This window comes from Eublepharis macularius, chromosome 6 (genome assembly GCF_028583425.1).
Source record: "Eublepharis macularius isolate TG4126 chromosome 6, MPM_Emac_v1.0, whole genome shotgun sequence".
Lineage (NCBI taxonomy): Eukaryota > Metazoa > Chordata > Lepidosauria > Squamata > Eublepharidae > Eublepharis > Eublepharis macularius.
This window is the reverse complement of record NC_072795.1, coordinates 73,507,027-73,529,406: the sequence shown is the minus strand read 5'-3', so window position 1 is coordinate 73,529,406 and position 22,380 is coordinate 73,507,027. Positions and strand designations below refer to the sequence as shown.

At 40.2% G+C, this 22,380-nt stretch overlaps 2 protein-coding genes across 2 annotated transcripts in view; one reads left to right on the top strand and one right to left on the bottom strand.

The window, feature by feature from the left end:
• ADD3 (adducin 3) overlaps nt 1-234 on the bottom strand; it is a 167,980-nt gene extending 167,746 nt beyond the window's left edge. The window contains exon 1 of the mRNA XM_054982839.1: nt 116-234. The gene's annotated coding sequence lies outside the window, so the exon portion shown is untranslated. The remainder of the gene's footprint in view (nt 1-115) is intronic.
• The window catches only part of XPNPEP1 (X-prolyl aminopeptidase 1), a 96,035-nt gene that overhangs the window by 1,566 nt on the left and 72,089 nt on the right, over nt 1-22,380 (top strand). The gene's annotated exons all lie outside the window — the stretch shown is intronic.

Sequence of the window (22,380 nt, the reverse complement as noted above, 5' to 3'; positions counted from 1 at the left end):
TGCAATCCTTACATAAAAGGCATGCAGCAGAATCTATTCCAAGTATGGCTGAGTATTCCTTCTACTCTACCCACTATAATTTACATATTTTAGAAATGTATAGAAGATTCCTTACCAAACAGTTTTCCAGTGCGTCTTGGGTTTCCTGTATATGTGCTTTTTTCCCTTTGTAGGTAGGTTATATCTCACAATGCTGCATAGAGAAAGACACACACACACACACACACTGCAGCAGCTCTGGAGCTAAAGGACAGGAAAGTATGTTACTTCCTAGAGAGGCTCTTTATTACCACTAGGTGCTGGCACAGGCAAAAGCATTTTTTTTAAAGCTCACTGATTCTTCCTCAACTGTTTCCTGCAATCTAGAATGCAGAGAAAGCTAACTTTTCCAAAGGGTATTAGAAGCTTTGTTTATAAGAGTCAGTATTAGAATGTATAAGAAAAATGTAACAGCTTGAAGGAAAGGAAAGGAGAATAATTGCATATCTAAAGTTCCACAGTCTAATATATGTTAATTTATAAGGTGGAGTCCCACTGAGTTCAGTAGTAGTTGTAAATTGCCTAATATTTCATACTGCTTCCACTTCTAAACATTTTAAAATTTGGCTCACTAAGTTTTATATATGATACATAGATGTGTTCTCTCTGCTAAATAAATATGTGTTTGTGCAGTGCAGTTATAAGGAATAATACTACATTTTATTTTCTGCAGAATTTCATAGAACAATTAATATTATTATTTCATGTTCTTTTATGGTAATGAGGACAGGTGTAATTTAAGTGTAACATGTAAATGTGCCCTAGTGGGAAACAAGTGTGATCTACAGTATTTTCTAAGAGAAGTGTGTGTTATTGACTTGCAACTGACACATAGCAACCCCTTCACAGGTTATGGATATAAGCAGAGACAGTTTGTCAGTGTCTTCTTCTGTATAGCAACTGGAGTCTTCCCTGACAGTCTCTCATCAAAGTACTAAATATGGCCGGCCCTGACTAGCTTGGGCCAAATTGTGTTAATCAGGCTGTTTTTCTAGAATAGAATTTATATATGCTGGGTTTTTAAAATATTCCTAGAATAGCATATATAAAAATAATAATATGGGAGGGGGGGAACCTAATATTATCCTTGAACTGAAAAGTACAATTTTCTTTAGATTCCATTAATCAAAACTACTTTAAAAAGTTTGAAGAGGGAGTTGAATTCTGCTTCAAATGGCATAAATACAATGAACATTTTTCTAATGGCAGCATATTAATGCTGGTAAGATATGAAAGAGACACAGGTGATACAGGTATGTATAAGGCCCTTCAAGGGAAAAAAAACACTGTACGGAAAAGACTGTGGCTGATTTAAACACCAAGTTACTGTTGCTGCAATCCTAAACTACTATAGGGTTTCGTTTCATTGAACACAGTGACATTTTGTTCTTAATAATTATTTTAAAACTTCATAGGCATGTACTGTAATTCCGTGATTGACTTGAGGACCATTTTGTGTGATCTCATGTTTATCAGACAGCATATACACAAGATCACATATTTTAGCCACCTTGAGTCAGGAGACATAAGGTGCAATATAAATTTTTAAATAGATAAATACATTGGGGTACTTAATCTTGGAAAATTGCCATCGTGTTCTGTATTACAGAGCTACAGTTGTACTAATATTTTCACTGGGAGCTGCCACAAGAAGTCACCAAAATCAGTGTGCTCTGTTCAGAAGGCTCTTAGGTCGTGTGCCGATCCATATATGCTTGCTCACCAGTATTCTATGACTCAGCCATTGACATTGCAAATGCTGCACATCTCGACTGGTACATTGGCTAACAGCTTTGTAAGTTATAAAGGAGTAACTGTTTGTACACATCACAAATTAACCCAGAGAGAGCTGCCTCCTTGGGCCGTCGTTCGGGTTCTGGAACATGGCCCAAAGAATTATCAAGAAAATGTATTAGCAGTTCAATAGATGTTTTTAAAGAAAGGCTGTTTCAGTAAAGAACTGAGTAATTCTTCATGCAGCTTTGGGTGAGATGGCATGCATACCAACAAATCACTCGAACTTGTATAATAAAAAAATACCACTAGGTTTCCTAGGTACCATTTTATCAGTTAAGGACATTCTGTACTCAGTCTCACTTTCCCATTGCCCCACATTTGTATTTACTATTTAGATGGACATGAGGAAAGCCATATCAGATTGATTATGGGACAAGTGATTTGTATAACATACTGCCTCTGGTATGGAACAGAAAAGCATATATTTTAGTTCTGACGTCTCCATTGACCAGTTCGCAATTGCTTTAGTCTTGCAGTAACTTAATGAAATGGTTTAAAGTCTGTAGTTTAACAGTGAAATTCTAAGCAGAGTTACTCCAGTCTAAGCCAATTGATTTCAATGGGCTTAGCCTGGAGTATCTCTGCTTAGGATTTCACAGTAAGTGTACTTAATGTTAAACAGCCTCTCATACTTTACTATATCACTATTTCCACATCCATAAAAATACAAATACAGTAATGTCTCTGCTAGTGTTTTGTAAAAATCATCAAATTTGGTGTACCATCTATACAGTACAATAAATGTGATACAAATAACACTACAAGAAGCCTGTTCTCAGCCATACTATGAATGAAATTTTAAAGCTATTGGTGGGGGACATGTTTGGGGGACAGAAAAGTTTGGAAAATAGAAAGATATGTTCAGCAGCGGCGCCACAGTTTTCGGCACCCGCAGCCGGCCGGATGGCCGGCCACCCCCGCGCTCATGCACGCACACGCATGCACACATGCACCACCCTGCACACACGCACAGGTGCTGGCCCAATCGCTGCGGCGGGCAGCTGGGACAGCGCGCAGGTGGCCTCCAAGCTCTCCCGCTTGGTTGCCCTGCGCCGCCGCAGACGCCTACCCACGGTTGCTGCACCCGGCTGTGGATGTGTGCTGGCGGCAGCGCTCGGTGGAGCGGGAGGGCTAGGAGGCTGCAGCTCCGTGGTGCGTGCTTCCGCCCCCCCCTCCATGCCTCCTCCGGTGCTCCCTCCAGCACCCCGTGCCCTGAGGCCACTGCCTACCTGGCCTCAATGGGCACGCTGGCCCTGTTCATAACAGACTGGATGTTTAACCAGTTTACAGATGGCCACGTGCCACAATCTTGCTTCTTAACAGTACAAACAGTCCAAATACAACACAAACAGCCTTTTGGTGTAGAAATAGATAGTACAACTGAAAGCAAAGGACATATTAGGCTTCTAATTGAAGCAGTTACTGGAAAGCTGGGCAGCTTTGTTGTCCTAACAGGGAGCTGACTTGCACACCTGTTTCAGACAGACTTTCCTCAAGGGCTACAGCCACTTAAATAAATATATACAGTATTAAATATAAATATTACAACCAGTTTGCATTTTACAAGAATGGCAAGTAAAACAAATACAGCCAACAAGAATTCATGCTGTGTATATTGTATCCTCAGCCTCATTCTCCTGGCAGGCAACAAGGTGCCAGAACACAAATATCCTTTAATCATGAAGGCACTTCCTATCCCCGAAGGGGCTTACAATTTAAAGTGACGTGGAAAAAATCTGACAACCTGTGTTGTCAGTTACCGAAAACCAGAAAAATCAGTTTGCGTATTGAGCCCATGCAGAACAATATAATTTAGTATGAAGGTCCAATATGCCTCCTGCCTACATAGCTCCTTCTGAATATTATGACTGTGTGGTGTAGTGGTTAGCATTTTGGACTAGATCTGGGAGACCCTGGTTTGAATCACCACTCTGCTGTAGAAGATCAGTGGGTGACCTTGGTCCAGTTACACATTCTGAGCCTAACTTACCTCACAGATTATTGTGATGATAAAATGGAGTAGAGAAGAATGATGTAAGCTGTTTTGTATCCCTGTTGGGGAGAACAGCAGGGTATAAATGAAGTTAACAAATTATAAATATAGCTGAAGGTGGGTGCAGTTAAAAAATCAGTGAGTGGGAGGGTGAGAAGGAGGCAGGGGAAAGTAAGTATATGGGGGTTACCCAGGCAAAGGAAAGAAGGAAGGAAGTAAATGTCATGTATGTCTCTGCCCAGCCATCCATGCCAATCTTGATTCTACTGCTCAGTGCTTGATGCTGGATGCTTGGTGCCAGTATTTGTAAACAGAGGCTTGATGTACTTTGATTTGCTTTGTTTGTGTTATAACTGTTTCTCAAGCTTCACAGGTGGTTATCTACTGGACTCTACTGTTATGACTTGGGTTCCCTCTCAGACTATGATATGTCTTTCTCCATGGCAACGAAGCGTGATAGCACAAATATGTAAAATGTTCTCACAGAGAAGGAGCGGGGAAACTTTGTTGATAACTGGGAGGGGGAGGAGAAGAGTGAACTAGAAAAGAACTGTTTCTTTCTCGTGTTATCATTTTGGTCAATCTCTAGTCGAGCTGCTTAGATGTGTATATTACTCCTAAGTAGACCTATGGAACTGTATATTGAAATGAACTGATTTCTGAATAAAATCTATTTGACTAAGTACTGGTGTCTCACTGCAAATGGGCCAGAGATCTGTTTGCAGTATCCTGTCATCCAGTAATAGGGTAGAGAGGGATAAGTGAGTTGCCCCTCACAAGTCCTTGTGGGTTCCCTACCATGCAACCGGGCCTGATCCAATACCATGCAACTAGACCATAGTTTTTCCAGGTAGATGCTGCTGAGGCAGTGGAGGGGGAGGGAAAGCTGAAGAGAGGAAGATTAAGGTAGATTGGCTGATAGGTGGGAAACAGAGAAGTAAGCTGGAAAAGGGGAGCGGCTACGGGGGTTTTCACAGAAGGTAGACAAAATAGTGGGGAGGGGAAAATGATATACCCCCTGCAAATCCTTGTGAGTCCCCCACTTGTGATCATTTTGTTATATGATTGAGAACTTGCGATGCATTTAAAAAAATTAAAGAGGGTGATAAAATAATGTTTGGAGAATGATGGAAAGACCCTAAATTAGATTCTTAAAGTGAAATATATGATGTGCTGTAACTTAATATGATTAGAGTGGTAGGTACAAAACAGGTTTCAAGTTGCATCAAATGTTGCTGGGACAAAGAAGCAAAAAAAAATCATTCTCCTTTAATAAATATAAAAGCAAGCTGTAGACTATACATAACAGAAAACTCAAATTTAGGAGATGATAGTAGTGTTAAATAGAAAATAAACATTTTAAAAAAATCAAATGAACTTTGTTACAAGAACCTGTTATATTTCAGTTTTGAAGCCTAATAAATCACCAGAACCAAATGGATTGACAGTTAAGTTTTGGCAAATATTTATTGATAAACTGGCCCCAGGAATGATTTGATAATTTTCATATTTTATTTTTTTACTTTTATTTATATGCCACTTTTCTCCCCAATGGGGACCCAAGGCAGCTGACATTGTTCTCTCCTCCCTTTTTTCCTCACAACAGCCCTGTGAGCTAGGTTAGGCTGAGTGTGGTGTGACTGGCTCAAGGGCAACCAGCAAGCTTCCATGGCAGAGTGGGGAGTCTAACCTGTGTCCCCCAGATTGCAGTCCCAAATGCTAACCACTACACCACATTGGCCATCATATGGAAAGTAGAAGCCAGAGTTGTATTGTTATATACGCTTGTATTTAAATAGACTCGTATAGACTTACCCAGGGCTTTTTTTCAGCTGGAACACGGTGGAATGGAGTTCCCGAAGCTCTTGAAAATGGACACATGACTGGTGGCCCTCCCCCCTGATCTCCAGACAGAGGGAAGTGTAGATTGTCTTCTATGCCACGGCACGGAGGGCAATCTAAAGTGACGTCATTGGCCCTGGGAGCATGCACACACTTTGCAAGTGCACATGTGGTACCAGGGGCACCACCTCCCACCAAGAGTTCCACCACCTCTTTCACCAGAAAAAAAGTCCTGGACTTGATTGCATGTGCATTATGTATTTTTGGCAACAGTTTTCACAGCCAGTTTGAATGTTCTCATAGAATTTATTAATAATGATCAGGCCATTTTCCTAAAAGGAAAGCAGTGTGTATGTGGGAGGTGGCTGGGTGACATTAGGAAGGTAATTAATATTAGACTTTCTGATATAAAAGAACTACAAGTTATAACTTTATATTTGGTTCATTGTTTAAATAGTTACACCCTACTTTTTGTTTGTGGCTTACAATTTCAAATTAAAATCATTCACAATATAGCAAAGCTCCCTTAACTCCTCTTACCAAAAAAGTACTTTGTGGATCCAAAACAAGCATCTGATTGTGTAGAGTGTAACCTTTTGAGGGAAGTGTTTAGGTCATTTGATACAAATGGAAAAGTTTGTAACATGAGTTAATATGACTTATAATACTGCATAAGCATGGTAATATTACAGAGGGAGAGAGAGAAAGAGAAGTTAGGCAGGGCTGTCCTCTATTCCCAAAACATTGAAGTGTATTTCCCTGTCCCAAGCAAGTGTTGCTTTTGTTGAAGGGCTCTAGTCATTCTACAACAGGAATGTTAGAGCTGTTCACCACTCCTGCCTGATCATGGGGGAGGGTAAGTAACAAAAGGGGTGAAAGTAAAAATTATATTGTCGAAGGCTTTCATGGCCGGAGAACGATGGTTGTTGTGGGTTTTCTGGGCTGTATTGCCGTGGTCTTGGCATTGTAGTTCCTGACGTTTCGCCAGCAGCTGTGGCTGGCATCTCAGTGACACTGAGAGATCTCTGTCTTTTGGTGCTACACCTCTGAAGATGCCAGCCACAGCTGCTGGCGAAACGTCAGGACCCACAACCACAACCCACAACAACCATCGTAAAAATTATACTTTTTTTCTTTTACCCCCACCCCACCCCCAACTTCCCTTTGCTATAGTGACATATTCAAGTTGGTGACTTGCTGTCCCAGACCTACTTGGGGTAGAGAATTTAAATAATCCCTCAGCAGTTTAAAAGCATTTTGAACTACTTGGAAGCCATAAACTGTCCTTTATAACATGGAAGATGGAGGGCTTTGTGTGTGTTTTTCTTCATGAAACCTCCCACAACCTGTGTTACTAGCAGTAAAAGAGTTTAAATACAAATTATTTCATATTATAATTATGAATAAACTGACATGTCAGATATATGCAAGGGGGGGATTAACTTAAATGGCATTTTTATGAAACAATGGCAACTTTTAATGAGGGGAAGTGAAATAGAACTAAACCAGAGGACAAGGTTAGACAACAAATAATTGGCTTGAGGAATTCCTGCATCTTTTTTTCTGTCCCTTGGCTGGCTTAGAATGATGGTGGGGCCACCTCTGACAAGTCACAGAAAAGCAGCAACAGGATGTCAACTGACTTAGATAGTCTTTGGAGCTCAGTTCCATCTTCTCTCTCCCTCTTCCTTCTTTGCTGTAATTTCAGTATTCTCTGTGTTCTAATAATTTTCTTATGTGTAGGAGAGAGAAAGACAAGATAACTGCTATTTTGAAACCTATACATAGTATCTAAGAAGAAATTATATTGGTTGTTATTGTGTTGTAAATCTGAAGTAATTAGGCAAATACAGTTTAATTGCTACAATGGTGAGTTCCTACACAAATTTATTCAGCATTAAGCCTCACTGACTTTAGCTGTGTTTAGTCTTTTAGATGATTCCTTCCTTCATTTTCATGGAAGTACTTAATACAGAGTCAAACATTTTTGGAGTAAAACTTCAAGATTATGAAAACAATCGAGTGAACATCTTCCCATTATGCAGTATTATTGTCCCAAAAGTATTACAGTTCATATCATGCCAAAAAACTAGTTCTCATTTCCTGTTAGCCCCCTCATGGCAGGAAAGAACATCCTGTTCTTTTAATAACATGAACCAAACAACAGCAGCTATTGAGGTTGGGGGAGGAGGAGAGAAATCAAATCAATTTGGAAGTATGTGAAAAGAAAACACAATGATAATCTTAGCTTCTGATTTTATAAATGCAAGAAGATCAAAACAGATCTCTTTAAATCCAGTATTTATAAACTCCAGAGTGAAGGGGATTAGCTGGAAGTTCATACCAGTCCAATTGTAAAAATATCCAGGTGTTATCTTTTGAGTGGCAATATATGATGCTGAAATAAACCACCACCTGTAATTTAGGGTGTGTCCCATAGAATACTTAATCCAGGGATGCATATTACTGTGAGGAACCCATAATAGTTACTTGCGATCTATAGGAAAGGATAACCACTACAGTTTCAAAATAAAAGATCACAAACTGATGAGTGGAATTCATAACGATTCACTAACTTCAGGAAAATGTAGATCATGTTGTAAATCTAGTTTTCTATATGTTGCAAGGGAGATGACTTTTTCCCCCCATGCTGGGTACGGAGACTCTCAGGTCTCGATTAAGACTGTGTGTTTTTCACATACAATATGATTCTTTGGGTAAAAGGCTAAACTAAATTGCTATTTAATGTTACTATGTATGTGCCTAGAGGGAAAAATAAGCTAGGCTGTTCCATATGACCCAGAATTCTTCACTCCTTGGCCAATATTAAAGAAACACAACAAAATCAAGTGGTATCTCTGTTTTAATAGGCTTTGATAGGTAGGAGTCTATGCCCATCCCATGCTCATTATTTTCAGTTGTCTTAAGCATACCAGTTACATTGAGAGGAGGCTGAAGGAGTCCTCCTGTGTTTGCACAGATGTGCTGTAACATAGGTTAGGGACAGGTTGTTTCCTCAGGTTCTGTACATATTGATCACCACTGATCTGTGATAATAAACCATGTAGACTATATGATGGGAGGGGGAGATGGAGAACAAGGTTTGCAGGGAAAAACAGCAGCAGGCAATAGTAGTTACACTCATGAATCTAGCTGAAGGATACTTACATAGACGAAGAGGATTGGATGGTGCAAAATCTCTGCTGTGCATGAAACTCTTTCCAGGAGTTTCTTGTGTTTGAAATGGGGACCTTGGACATAATGTGCTATTTAAAAACCCTATGTCTTTCTCTGCATACGTTTTCGCTCAGAAATATATGTCTGGTTTCCAAACCAGGACTAGTGGAGGATCCTAAAATGCCCTGTATTGTGTTTTTTGCATTTGGTATGTTGTTAGACTAGAATGCTGTGAAGTATGGGAAGTCTCTTCCTTTAATTTTGCTGCTGAATATCTTGTTGCTGGCCAAGTCAGTTTCCTTCTTGAGGGGATTTGAGCCCTTAACTCCATTTTCTAACATGAGTTGACAGGAAGGCTTGTGAATGTACAATTATGTATTCTTTAATTTCTGCCAAGTACCTGTGTTCTCTTTGTATTGCAAAAATCTACTCTTCAGAGCATTCTCTCTTTCTTCCCTAGGACCTAAGCCATTCCCCGGATGAAAAACAAAGATTTTCTGTGGAGGGTTTCTCTGCTAAATTAGTTGCAGAGGAGTCTAGATGTGAAGTGGGTGAAGCAGCTATGTTTGCAGAAAAACGCTTGAACCCTGAATTATGACACTCCTAGTAAAATGAACCACGGCACACCATTGTCTGACTTATAGCAAAGGATGTTGTTTCCTTTGTTCCTTCCCTTGTTGTGTCTTTGTATGAGTGATATCATGAGTACAGTGATATAATGGAGGTGGATATAATTGCTGTGCGTTGGTTGGCTGCTTTTTTATATGGCTGGCACAGTGGCTTTGGTGTACTGCTCCATAATTGGTGAGTAGAGGTGCTATGGACTCCTCTGAAGTTGCTATGCTCTCAGCTCTTGAAATGAAGTTTTTTTAAAGAATTTGTTTTCTCTGTTGAGAGAATGTAGAGTTATATGCACCCCACATTCACAAGTAGTCTATATACCCAGTATCATAGCTGCCTTGGTTAGTACCATTTGGAGGAGAAATCACAGGAGACTTTAGCGGTTTTTGTAACTTTTTGTTTTATTTACAAATAGAGTACAGTTATACACAGCTTATAGAGTAAGATACTGTAGATAGATTACAGGTAGGACCACAAAAGCACTTCTGTAGGGTTACAGATCTGCTTCTCCACATTTGATCTCCATTGATCAGGTCCTGTACTTCCAAAGTGCTGCCAGCTTCAAGCAAAGTCTTTGCTGCTATGTCTGTTTCTTCCAGTACCAGAACGGTGCTTCTTTATCTCACTGACCGACATTTGCCCACTCCCTTCAGCTAAGCAGGAAGCACATCTCTTCCCATCCCAAATGAGCACTTGAATAAAACTGTTTTCCTAATACTCAAAACTGATTGAAAAAATATATTTTTATGACACATCACCCTTCCTTTTGTCATATAGAACAGGCAGATCTATTATGATCAAAGGCTGACACCACAATAATGGCATACTGACCAATGATGTCAGCATCTAGAACTTATTGAACTGTGCAGTGGTAATTTAGCTAGTTGTGTGAAGCTCATCAGTACTAATACCTCAATCATCCACTGAGTTTCAGAAGTTAGCTTATTTCACACAGAAGAATATTATACAACTTTTTTTTAAAAAAAGAAAGCTCACCTGATATTAGCTACACTCCTCGGCTGACATTAGCTACACTCCTCGCTTTCTTTTCCTCTTAACAGCATCTTTCCCTTCTCATTTCTACTATTGCTATCTTTACATTAGTACTTTAAAGAGTTTGCCTTCCAGCCACCTAGATCCTACTGTCATAAGCCATCTGTGGTGTTCATTTCAGTTAAATCTAGACTTCTGTTGCATTGCCTTGGCAACAAGATTTTTCAGCGAAGCACCAGCTTTGAACTTGTCCTGGTCTATAACAATATGCACCCAGCATGTTTTACTCACCAACACATCAGGTTGCCGTGACAACTATTCACAATATAACCTCACCTCCCTTACTTTCCATTCTGCAGCATTTACCAGTTGGTTCTGAAATGATCTTAGTCTGTAGAATGTCAGTTCTGGGTTCATTAATCTTTTATATATGAGACCAATATCAAAGAGAAAAATTACTAAAGAATAAGAGTATGTAAATATGCAATTTGTTTAATTGTTAACAAGGAAAATGCTCAAAGCAGAAGAATAGGAAAGTCTCATCGATGCTAAAGAAAAATATATTTTAACAATTTAAGTGGATTTTCACAAGACCATAACTTATATTCTTGTTAATTCTTTGCATGCATTCTGTTTAGAGCGCATAGGTGGGAAGAGAGGTTTGTTTCCTGAGTGGTAAACTAAATCTGTTCTCCCACCATTTCAACATATATATTGAACATGTAATTTTGAACATGTTCCTGTTTATTCCAGAGTAATCAATCTGAAATGTAGATTGATTAATCTGGAAATATGCATTAATAAATTTTGCATTAAGGATATATACCAACTACAAGTACGCACAGTATATAACAGTTACCCAATTTTCCAGTATGGAATCCATTCTTAACCCCAGTCTCCAACACAGACTCATTTTTAGTATTTGACCTCTCTCTCTACGTTTTTTGCTATTTTCTTCCTCTTGTAGTGTAGCTAATACTTGAAGATAAGCAGCCTATCTATAGCGCCTAGATTTCCTCCTCAAGGTCTTGTGAATTGGTTTACTTTTGTCAAATCATATGGTCTCTATAGTCACCATACTGCATGCAGTTCACTTGTGTGGTCTGACTGTATAGGTAATTCTTGGAAAGTTGATATGTGGAGAACTATGGGGTGGAGAATTAATGTTGGTGCCTTTTTTTACCCATTAAATCCCTTAGTTTTGTGACTTCATCCAGATGGCAAATTTCTGAACTGGTTTCCAAACTTTCCACTCACAAGAAAACCTTTCAACTTTTTCACGCCAGACTTCTATGTTTAGATCTGTTTCCTTGGTGTCATCCACATGGCACACTAACAGCAGGTTTTCTGGGTCTTAGACTTGTGAGGATTAGAACCGCTTTCAGATTCTATAATTCTGCATTTGAAGGAGTCAAACTGAAATGGTGTCTGGTTGGTGTCTAGTTTTTATTTCTGTACTTTGAAAAATGCCCCTCTTCTGTGGTGGACTTTCTGGGGAAAGACGAACATCAGCAGTTTTGTCAAGTTTTTTTAAAAAAGTTAAAACAAAGCTGCAATGTTTATTTATTTTTTTTACTGGCTATCTTGTGTTTACTGGGAGCTCCTAAGAACTAAATATATGGATAGGAAGTCTTTTCAAAGCCCTTATCGCTTCTGAGGCTGTGGAGGAACCATTGGGGTTACTGGGTGACTCTGCTCTAAGGAGGGCAGAGGCCCAGTGGGGAGGACAGAAGGTTAACGTTTTCTCTACTCAGCTATCCCTGCAGTCGAGGGCTCTGTCCCCTCCCCCTCCCACTGACCCAGCAAGGATCAAGAGCTGCTCTTTCTTGCAGCCAAAACCAGCTTCTGCTGGAAAGGAGGCAGCTGTGCCTGGGGAGGCAGAGGCAGCTGGTGGTGGTGGGGCAGAGAGGCCAGGCTCAGTGCAACTGGAGACAGGGGAGCCATGCTGGGCGACCTCTCACCATTGTTACCACTGATGTGGCTGGCCAGCAGGGGAACAGAGTTGCAGAGGCTTTTACTGTCTGTCTTCTCTTCCATAGTTAGCTGCCAGCCCCAGTGATCACTGTCTTGGCTCTCCCACCACAGTACAATGTTTTTAAAAAAAATTTGCAACATTGTTCTAAAAAAAAAAAAACCAGGAAAAAAATCTGGATAAGAGACTCCTGGGTGCTGTTTTGACTGGCACAGTATGCATAACAAATGATGACTTTTTTAAAAGATGAGGGCCAAGAGCAGTGGAAGAAGAAAGGTGGGGGGAGGTATACTTACGCATTGTTGCTCAACCAATTGTGATGCAGGTGAATAAAAGAGAAGGGCAAAAGGGCCAGGGCTGACACAGAAGAAAACGTTCTGCATTTTCAAAAACACGTTGTTTTACTTTGCTATTAAAAAAAATCGAGGTATATGCACAGAGCGAGAGAGACTGCTGAAAACCTGGGGGAAAATCTATTCTGTAGCTGAAGCAACCGTTCACCATACAGAACTCTAAAGCCTCTGAGAAGCAATTTGGAGACTGGCCCAAAGTATTTTGATCATTGGTGTGGAACTCAGAGGAGTCATCAAAGCAGTATAGGGCCAGAACTAATACAAAAGCTCCATCCAGAAATGACCTTTGTCTGCCATGAAATCCCTGTATGTTGCCAGCAATTCTGGAACTTGTCCATCATTATGAATCTTCTTTTTGAGGAACACTGGGAACCTCCAAGGAACCCCAAGGTTTCCTAGAACACAGTTTGAAAACTACTATTTTAGAGCATACAACAGTGAGATTAGAACCATTTTTATACAATTCACAGCACAAGTCAAAAATCACCATAAATATTTCCCTTAGGCCCCAAATTAGATATGATGGGAGGGATTCACAGTTGTTCATTTACATGTCTACCAGTTCATATATGCGGGGGGGGGGGGGGAGCTACTTTTTGTTTTAAGGGGGGGGGAAAGATCATATAAGTGAGGGGAGCTAAATCCTGTTCCGTCTCCTGACATTTCTTTTTGTACTCAACTGCTTTCAATTTTAACTGGGCTAGGGGAATAGTGACAAAAGCAGTGGAACATGGCGCAGGCAGGTAGAAGGGTTTAGTTTCCCTTAGTTCCACTTTGATAAAACAGTAGAGCCCACATGCTGCTGTACATGAATCAGAGTTAGGAGCCTTGTAGGCGGTTTAGTCCCACCCCCTGTCCTGTACAGGAAACCCAAAGTTAGAACATTTTTGATGGTTGTCCAATCTCTGCTTGAAGAATTCCATTGAAGGAAGAGCCACCCCCAGTAACTGGTTTCATTTTCAAACTGCACTTACTATGGAAATGTATCCTAATGTTCAGTGGAAATCTACCATATTGTGGGTAATGTACATAATATCATCTCCCATAATATACATGAACCCTCCCAGCATCATGTCCACTTTGGTCCTTACTCCTCCTCCACAGATGTTTTGCTGGATAGACCTCTTCATGGAAGACTGGGCCCGTACTTGAATAATCTTCTCTCAGTGCAGTGAATAATGGTATATATAGGGTTCAAAGCTATGAATAAAACAATCTCATAACCTTTCTCTTTTATTTCATGGCCTTCCGGTGGTTTTATTCACTTTGGTTATATAAAATAATCCTTCCATTGCTTTTCATAATGATGAATGTTTAGATTCCCCCCCCCTCCCCATCACACTGAATGTAATCAAACAGTTCTTTGAGGGAGAAGGATTCAAAAGCCAAAACATTTAACAATGGAAAAGTTTGTTTCAAAATAAAAGACACCAATAGTAAGGCAGGATGCAGCACATTTCAAGTGCTGCTTGCGCTTGCAAACAGGAACAGGAAAGAAGAGACAATTTTTCCTTCTTATTGAACAAAGTTCTCGTCACCCCCAAGGCAGGAAACTTTGATGGCAAAGGGATAATTAATGTAGGTTTTTAAGGACACATGATGAATTTAAGAAACATTACTTATTACAGACTGAAATCTAAGGGTTGTTCTTTCAGCATCCTTAAACTAAACTATTTCATATCAATGGAACAATTCTATGTATGTTTTGAATTAAGGAGCCACTTTAAATTTCTATAGTAATTTCTAAACAAAACAAAAAGAGAGAAATTTTGAATTAATGTCCATACTTTAAAATTAATTTTTTATTATTTAAAACTACGATTTTTATGTTTTCTTAAATTAAAAAGTCAGATCTGTTAAAGATCAATGAAACTTTTATACAAGTATACATATTAGGGCTGGATGACTATAACTTAAGTTTGTCCACCTGACTATTTCAACCACCACCCCCAAACAGCATAAATGTTTATAGTTATGCCAGCTTATATAACTCTCTGATCTATGAGTTGTGATGACTATTTAATGCATGCATGTTATGTCAGACCCGCCCCCCTCCGCCTTCACTCCTCCACTGTGAGGCAGATTTTTCCGCCAAACGGCTGAACAACCTCAAGTAGTGTGTCTCTGTTTATAGTTTAAAGTTCTTTATGTTCCACCATGATAACCAGTTATATTTTAGGCTTTTTAGCCCAGCCTAGTACTTGATAGGGGGAAGAACAGGAGTCCTCTTCCTCCTGTATATGAAATGGCAATGGAGGCTGAATAACTCTTAAAAGAAACAAATTTTAATGAACAGGCAGGGGTGGAATATAAGCAATCAGGGAACAAGAGGGCTAAGGTAAAACTTGCTGGTAGAACAGAATTCTTTAAAAGTAAAAGCCTAAATAGTTTGCTTGCAGCTTTGTTTCAGTGTTCTTAGTTCTTATTAGTGAGAGCTATTTTGTTTACTCCTTGGGTTACAGTAACAAAGTTTCTCCACAGAGTTCCCCTTTTAAACTTAGGTTGCCAGATGGTAGTTCAACACAGTTTTCCTTTTACACTGGTCCTGGGGTCCTCTACAGAACCAAACCCCTTTTTCTAGACACTAGGCAGGAGTTATTTTTCCTTTCCTAAGAAGAAATAACCCTTTGCTTTGGCTGGAATAGGAGTCTCCACTACTACCTAGTTCCCTCTGAGCCAAAAACACACACTCAGTTCTATTGTGGCTGTGTAAAAAGGCTTTATACTGGGAATTCTTCTCCCTCAAACAGGGTTGTTACAGTAGGCAGGGCCGGCCTGCCCATTGAGGCCGGTGAGGCCGCCGCCTCAGGGTGCTAAGGCACCAAAGGGGCGCTGGTCTGGGGACAGGGGCACACACCACGGAGCTGCCACCACCACCACCGGCCAGGAGTACGTGCTGGTGGTGGCAGTGTGGGGCAGTTGAGCTGGCAGCCTCCCATTCAGTTGCTCTGTGGGCCAGGCGCAGCCGGCGGCCAGGGCAGCCGGCTGTGCCAGGCCTGCAGAGCAACTGAACAGGAGGGCTGGAAGGCCCCCCATGTGCAGTCCGACGCGCGTGCAGTCCGACGCGCATTAAGCTGCCTCAGGTGCCAGCAATGCTGGAGCTGGCCCTGACAGTAGGGTACTTGTCTGATCTCCTTCCTCAGATGCTTACCCGCACTCTCTTCAAATCTCAACTTCCAATTGAACTGTAAATTCCTGTCAGTAGCCCTCCCATTCTGAAGGTGAGGTTCTGACCAACCAATCAGAGGGAAGGGGGATGACTGCCAATCCAGTTCTTATTTCAGGCCACTGTCAGCTCCTTCCCCTCCAGCATTCTGAATGCTGCATGGTGGAAGCCTCTCTGTACATTGTGTTCCATCACACATGTATTAAACATGTCATCACTGCACTCACACAGATGCCTCTATTTACTTCTGTTCATTCTTTCTGTGTGAGTTCTCCCAGCAGCTGGCCTGAGGGCCAGTTGTGGTTTCTTTATATTTTCTACCACAGATAAATATCTCTCGAAGAATTATTAAATATGGATTTTTTCAAGAAAAGTTCATAAGCAGGAGTGACTAGAAATCAGACAGCAGGAGATAATGACACATGATGGTGCAGCACACAGCGATGCCATTGCATAATGGCAATATGATAGTATTGCTTTCAATTGTGAAAGAGAGTGAAAGTTACTAAAAGAATAAATTGTTTTCAAAAAATCAATGAAAGCATACTGGCACAGTGACAGTAATTTTGCTACAACATTGATGTTCAGTGCTGTATAGACTGAAACAGTAGCATGCATTCACCCATGTCAAACTTAAAAGATACTGATTCAATGAGAGTAACATAAAGCAGAATCTGGTGATGTCTGAATCTATTGCATATTAAGTCTTTCTGATATGTATTTGCAGGACTTTTTTTGTCCTGGTGTGTGCCAGTATGGTGTATTGGCATCTCTTTCTGGCTGGCCTCTTTTGCAAAGAGCCCAGCAGAGAAGGTGGCAAGTGGGACTGCAGAGAAGGAGTGACAATATATTGTCTGCTCGGCTACCTTCTTTGCAATCCCACCTTCCATCTTCTCTGCTGGCCTCTTTGCTGGCAGAGAAGGCAGCAGGTGGGATTGCATAAAAGACAGCAGGGCAAATGATATATTCCTTCATGCCTGCTAATGACATCCTCAGCAAGTGCAATGGAGTGTACCAGCCGCCCTGATGCTTTCCCACCAATGTCAGGCTATGGATGACAGGCTATGGCAGATAGATCCCTGTACCATTGCAACAAGAAATCCAGGCTCTTGGTTAAATGGCTTTATTCAGAAATCAGATCACTTCCACAGATATGTCCATAGGATTGCTCAAAAGTAAGGCAAGCATCTAAGTGGTAAGAACAGGTTGACAGGAATAGTGACTTGTGGGAAAATCCTTTCTCTTAACCCACACGTTTGCTCCTTCCCCCTCCCAACAGTAAAACAGGACTTTTGGCTAGAGATGACACAAAGAAAATTTAAGCTCCAATGCACTCTATCAATATGCCAACAGCAGCTGTCTCTCCACTGTCTGCAAAGCCAGAGCCGGGAGCCCCCCTCCCCCCTGCTCTTTGCTCCCTTGTAACAAATTTGGAGCTCCACACTTGAAAGGAAGACCTGCCTATCAAACGAAATTGGGCTTAGATTGGGGTTTCCAGGGCAACAGCAGGAGTTCAGACAGAGTTCAGGCAGTCCCTGCCTCTGGTTGCCAAGGGAATTGATTGCAGGTGCCAGACTGTCTGGCTTGATGAAAAGCAACGAACGAGGCTTGCAACGACCACCTGTTCGTTTAGAATGGGGCCTCATGAATAACTTGTTCACGAACAGCAGATTGGGCTGTCTGTGGCTTTTTTTTTGTTCGTATTGCTGTTCGTGCCCATCTCTACTTTTGGCTCAAACTTGTCCTGAGAATGTCTCACATATTTGTACTATCAAGTCGAGACACTGAGAAAGCAAGAGATCAACTTTGAGACATAGAAGTGCATGGGAGTGAGCAGTATACAAGGTCAGCAGCACTGAAAGTTTCTATAGTCCGTTAGATAAGACACCTGGAGCTTCAATAAGCCTGTGCAAAGAAACAGTTATGGCATTGGCAATATGACATCAAGTTATAGCATGAAATATTGGTTCAGAACAACAGGTCTGCATTGGCATGGATGAGGCACAGACATGACACCTCTACCCTCTCTCCAGTTTCTTTGCAAATAGAAGGTGGTAGTAGGACTGCAGAGAAGGTGGCAGGGCAGACAATTTATTCTGTTGCAGCCAATGATGATGTCATCAGTGGGCATGATGGAGTATATTGGCTGTCTTGTTGCCTTCTCTGCAGATCTCCATTTTGAGTACTGGCACCCCCTTTTTTAAACAAAATAATTTTGTGTATTTGCACAGCACTAATAACCTGCTAAACAGCTGTTTAGAAACCAGAGCTAATCAGCTACTTTAATTTGTCAGAATTAATCAGTTAATAAGGAGATAATTGACTTTGAAAGCTCTAAATATATGCTGTTAAACAACCTGTTCTGTTATGGTGTTCCAAATATGTCCCTAGTTTGGTCTTTGATAGTAAACTATCAAAACTATGAACATAGCTGTCTGGATGTGAGCTATGTTAATTTGTAATTTTTAAAAAATGTTTCACCAAACGGTATAAATGTGAATCATACACACTTGCCAGGTGGAACTATATTTGGTTGTTCCATAATGGCCATTTAGCATAGAATTGTCAGTATTTCTAAATTGGGTTTTAATTAAAATGTTGTTAGTAATGCAGTGCTTTTTTATGTTTTCTGTGTTCATTTCCCGTCTTTCTTCAGGCCTGATTTGTGGCAATTTCATTTTACTTCAAATGCATTCATACCACTGTGCTATTTCATGTGGGCAGTGGATGTTCTAGTCATGTTTTTTAGAGCTACTATCCCTTTAACTTTTCCTTTCTTCCTCTCCCAGCTTGATAACTTCCTACTCTCTTGCAGTTAGCAGCTTCTTTTCCATAACTTTCATGAATTGTTTATAAATTGTTCCCTCGTGTGTATGTTAAGTACTATGTTTTAATTTATAACAAGCCAAAACCACAGCTAATTTTTTTAATGTTAATTTATAATTATGCACTTTCAGTACTAAACAATAAAATAAAAAATGAGCAATGTCTGTTGCAGGCTACAAAATGAAAAGCTGTACTTTTGCGTCCCACCTCCCATCTCTCCAAGCTTCCCAATGCAAAAAGAAACAACAAGGGTATATTCTACACAGGGCTTTTTCCATCAGCGCTGGCCACATACTGATGCCTTTCTTTCCAGAGTTCTGCACGTGTGGTCAAAATACCCTGATTCAGTCTTCCCAGACTGTTTTGTGTTCCACATGGAGAAAGGCTGCATCTGCCACAGAACTGATATTTCCCCAGCTTTTCTCCCTGTGGTCATACCCCAATTCCCACCCCCCCCTCCCAGCAAAGTCAAACTGGGGCTTTTTTGAAATGGAGAATGCTTTCTTCAGTGTGAAGCCTGGCCTTGGCTCTGCTTTTTGCCCATTTATTCCCCTGGATCCTGATTGGTTGAACAGCACTGATCCAGTTTCTTTTCTGATTAAAAAAAAAATTAAATTGCAACATTGTAACATTTGTGCCTTAAAGGAAAAAAAAGGCTTGTAACTGCTGGGGGGCTGGTGCTAGGTGGGAATGCTGCACTATGGCGAACACAAAAACTCTTCAGAGAGCCCTGAATTCCACTTGATATTTTAAAGTTTTCACCTGTGATTTCTGTACTTTTTAGTCCATTCTTCTTTTGGTGTTTAAAAAGAAATTGAAACAGACTGCAATGTTGCAATATTGGTGCCATTAAAAAAGACACCCCCCCAAAAAAAACCCTTGTAAGTTTCCTCAACCATCAGCTGAGGAAATTGACCAGTCCTCAGCCAATCTGCTAACGAAACTGACATGATCTAAGGTGATAAGCTAACTGACTTGTCCTCTAAGCCATCAGCAGAAACGGGGCATTTTTCTAGTGCAAAAGTAAAAAAAACCCAGACCCCACTCTCTCAAAGTTTGACTCTCTCGAAATGTAGAATTAAGGAATCAAAGCAGTTTGTAGCCAGAACTGATGAATAAAGCAGATCCAATTCTCATGGGTTGACGATGCAGAAAACTCACTGTAAAGTTCACCATGCAGAAGAGGCCAAAGTCCAAGAGTGTCAAACCAGAGAATCCCAGCAGAACCAATGTGAAACTGGAGAATCCCAGAAGAACCAACCTGGCAGCTGGCAGCAGAACAAAAGTAAGGCACAGACAGACCAGAGTGGAAGAGCCAAAAACACACATTCCAAAACATACTGCCCTGAAGCTGCAGCCAGGAGTCCAGCTTGTGGGTTATGAGAGAATCACTGTGCTTGGTCTCCCCCAACATGCCATGCCATTCTCTCGTGAGATCCTTCTCCCTCCCCCTTCCATCTCCTCCCTCCTTTTGCCAAGGAATCCTGTAAAGGGAGAAAAACAAGCTGTTATGACCTGTAAAATGGCAGCCCTGGTAATTCCTGAATATTTCAGAGATTATTCAGGACCAACAATACTGGATATGATTGGGATCCCCAAATATACTCAAGAAATACCAATAAGGTATTTTTCAGGTATGTTTTCAGGCCAGATCTACCAAATTGCATACCCCTAGTCTGAACTGGCCAAGGCCAAGATTGAAATAGATCTTATGATTGTAGTGGCAAACTTAATGAAAATGTCAACTCAATGAAAAGCATCCTGAAAAAGAAGTTGGTCTCTTCTTTGTAGACACAGAGAAAGCGTTTGACAACTTAAATTGGGACTTTATGTTTGCCGCAATGGAGAAATTACAAATGGGAAAGAAATTTATTCAAGCAGTGAGAACAATTTATAAAGACCAATGTGAAGCGATTGTAGTAAACGATGAACTTACTAAGAGATTAGAGATAAGAAAAGGAACAAGACAAGGCTGCCCACTGTCTCCATTACTGTTTGTTATGGTACTGGAAATTCTATTGATGCAGATACAAGAGGATGATGACATAAGAGGCATGAAGATAAAAGGATTTACATACAAAGTAAGAGCATTTGCAGATGATGTAATGGTTATAATAGAAGACCCGATTCAAAACATGCCAAAACTATTGACCAAGATTAAAGAATTTGGAGATCTGGCGGGATTCTGTGTTAATAAAAGAAAGTCCAAGATATTATGTAAAAATATGACTAAGCAAAAACAACAAGAATTAATGGAAAATACAAGTTGTAAGGTAACACATAAAGTGAAATACTTAGGAATTGAACTTACTGCAAAGAACATAGATATATTCAAGAATAACTATGAGAAGCTGTGGCAACAAATAGAGATATGATTAAATGGAATAAACTGAATTTGTCATGGCTAGGAAGAATAGCAGCAATTAAAATGAATGTGTTTCCGAGAATAATGTTTTTACTGCAAACGATACCAATAATAAGGGACAACAAACAATTTGACAAATGGCAAAGGAAGTTATCAGATTTTGTGTGGGCTGGGAAGAAGCCCCGAGTAAAAATGAAAGTGTTATGTGATGCTAAAGAAAGAGGAGGACTACAATTGCCTAATATAAGACTATACCATGACGCAGTATGTTTAGTGTGGCTTAGAGATTGGATGTTATTAAAAAATCAAAAACTACTTACACTTGAAGGATACAAAAAACTCTTTGGTTGGCATGCCTACTTATGGTATGAAAAACTTAAAGCAGACTCTATGTTCTTGCATCATTACATAAGAAGAAGCATTTTTACGGTCTGGTCAAAATATAAAAAATATTTAGATGGCGGCATCCCGATGTGGGTGGTGCCATTAGAAGTTGTTGAACCAATAATTTACAACAGAGAACAATGCTTGACCTATGAAGAAATTTTGAAAAAGGAGCAAAATATGGCTAAGTTGAAAACATGTGATGAGTTGCCATTTCAATATGGTTGGTTTCAATACAGACAGATTAAAGACTTATATGATTCAGATCGTTTGAAATTTGGATTTAAACTGAAAAATTCTGAACTGGAAGAAAGCATATTGCAAGATGGAGAAAAAAAGATATCTAAAGTCTATAAGGTCCTGTTAAGATGGTACACAGAAGATGAAACAGTTAAAGTGCAAATGGTGAAATGGGCCATAAACTGTAATAGAGATATAACAATGGAGGCGTGGGAACACTTGTGGAAGAACACCTTAAAGATATCAACATGTACTAATATTAAAGAAAATGTGTATAAGATGATGTACAGATGGTACCTAACGCCGAAGAAAATAGCATATGGAAATAACCAAATGTCTGATAAATGTTGGAAATGTAAGAAACATGAAGGTTCATTTTATCATATGTGGTGGACTTGTGATGTTGCAAAGCAGTTCTGGAGGAATATTACAGAAGCCATGTCTCAAATTTTAAAATTTCAAATAAATAAAAATCCAGAACTGCTTTTGCTGGACTTGAACTTAGACGGAATTAATCCACAAGACAGAACACTCGTATTTTATATGACAACGGCAGCAAGAATATTGTATGCTCAAGTTTGGAAGACACAAGAAGTGCCATATGTTGAAAAT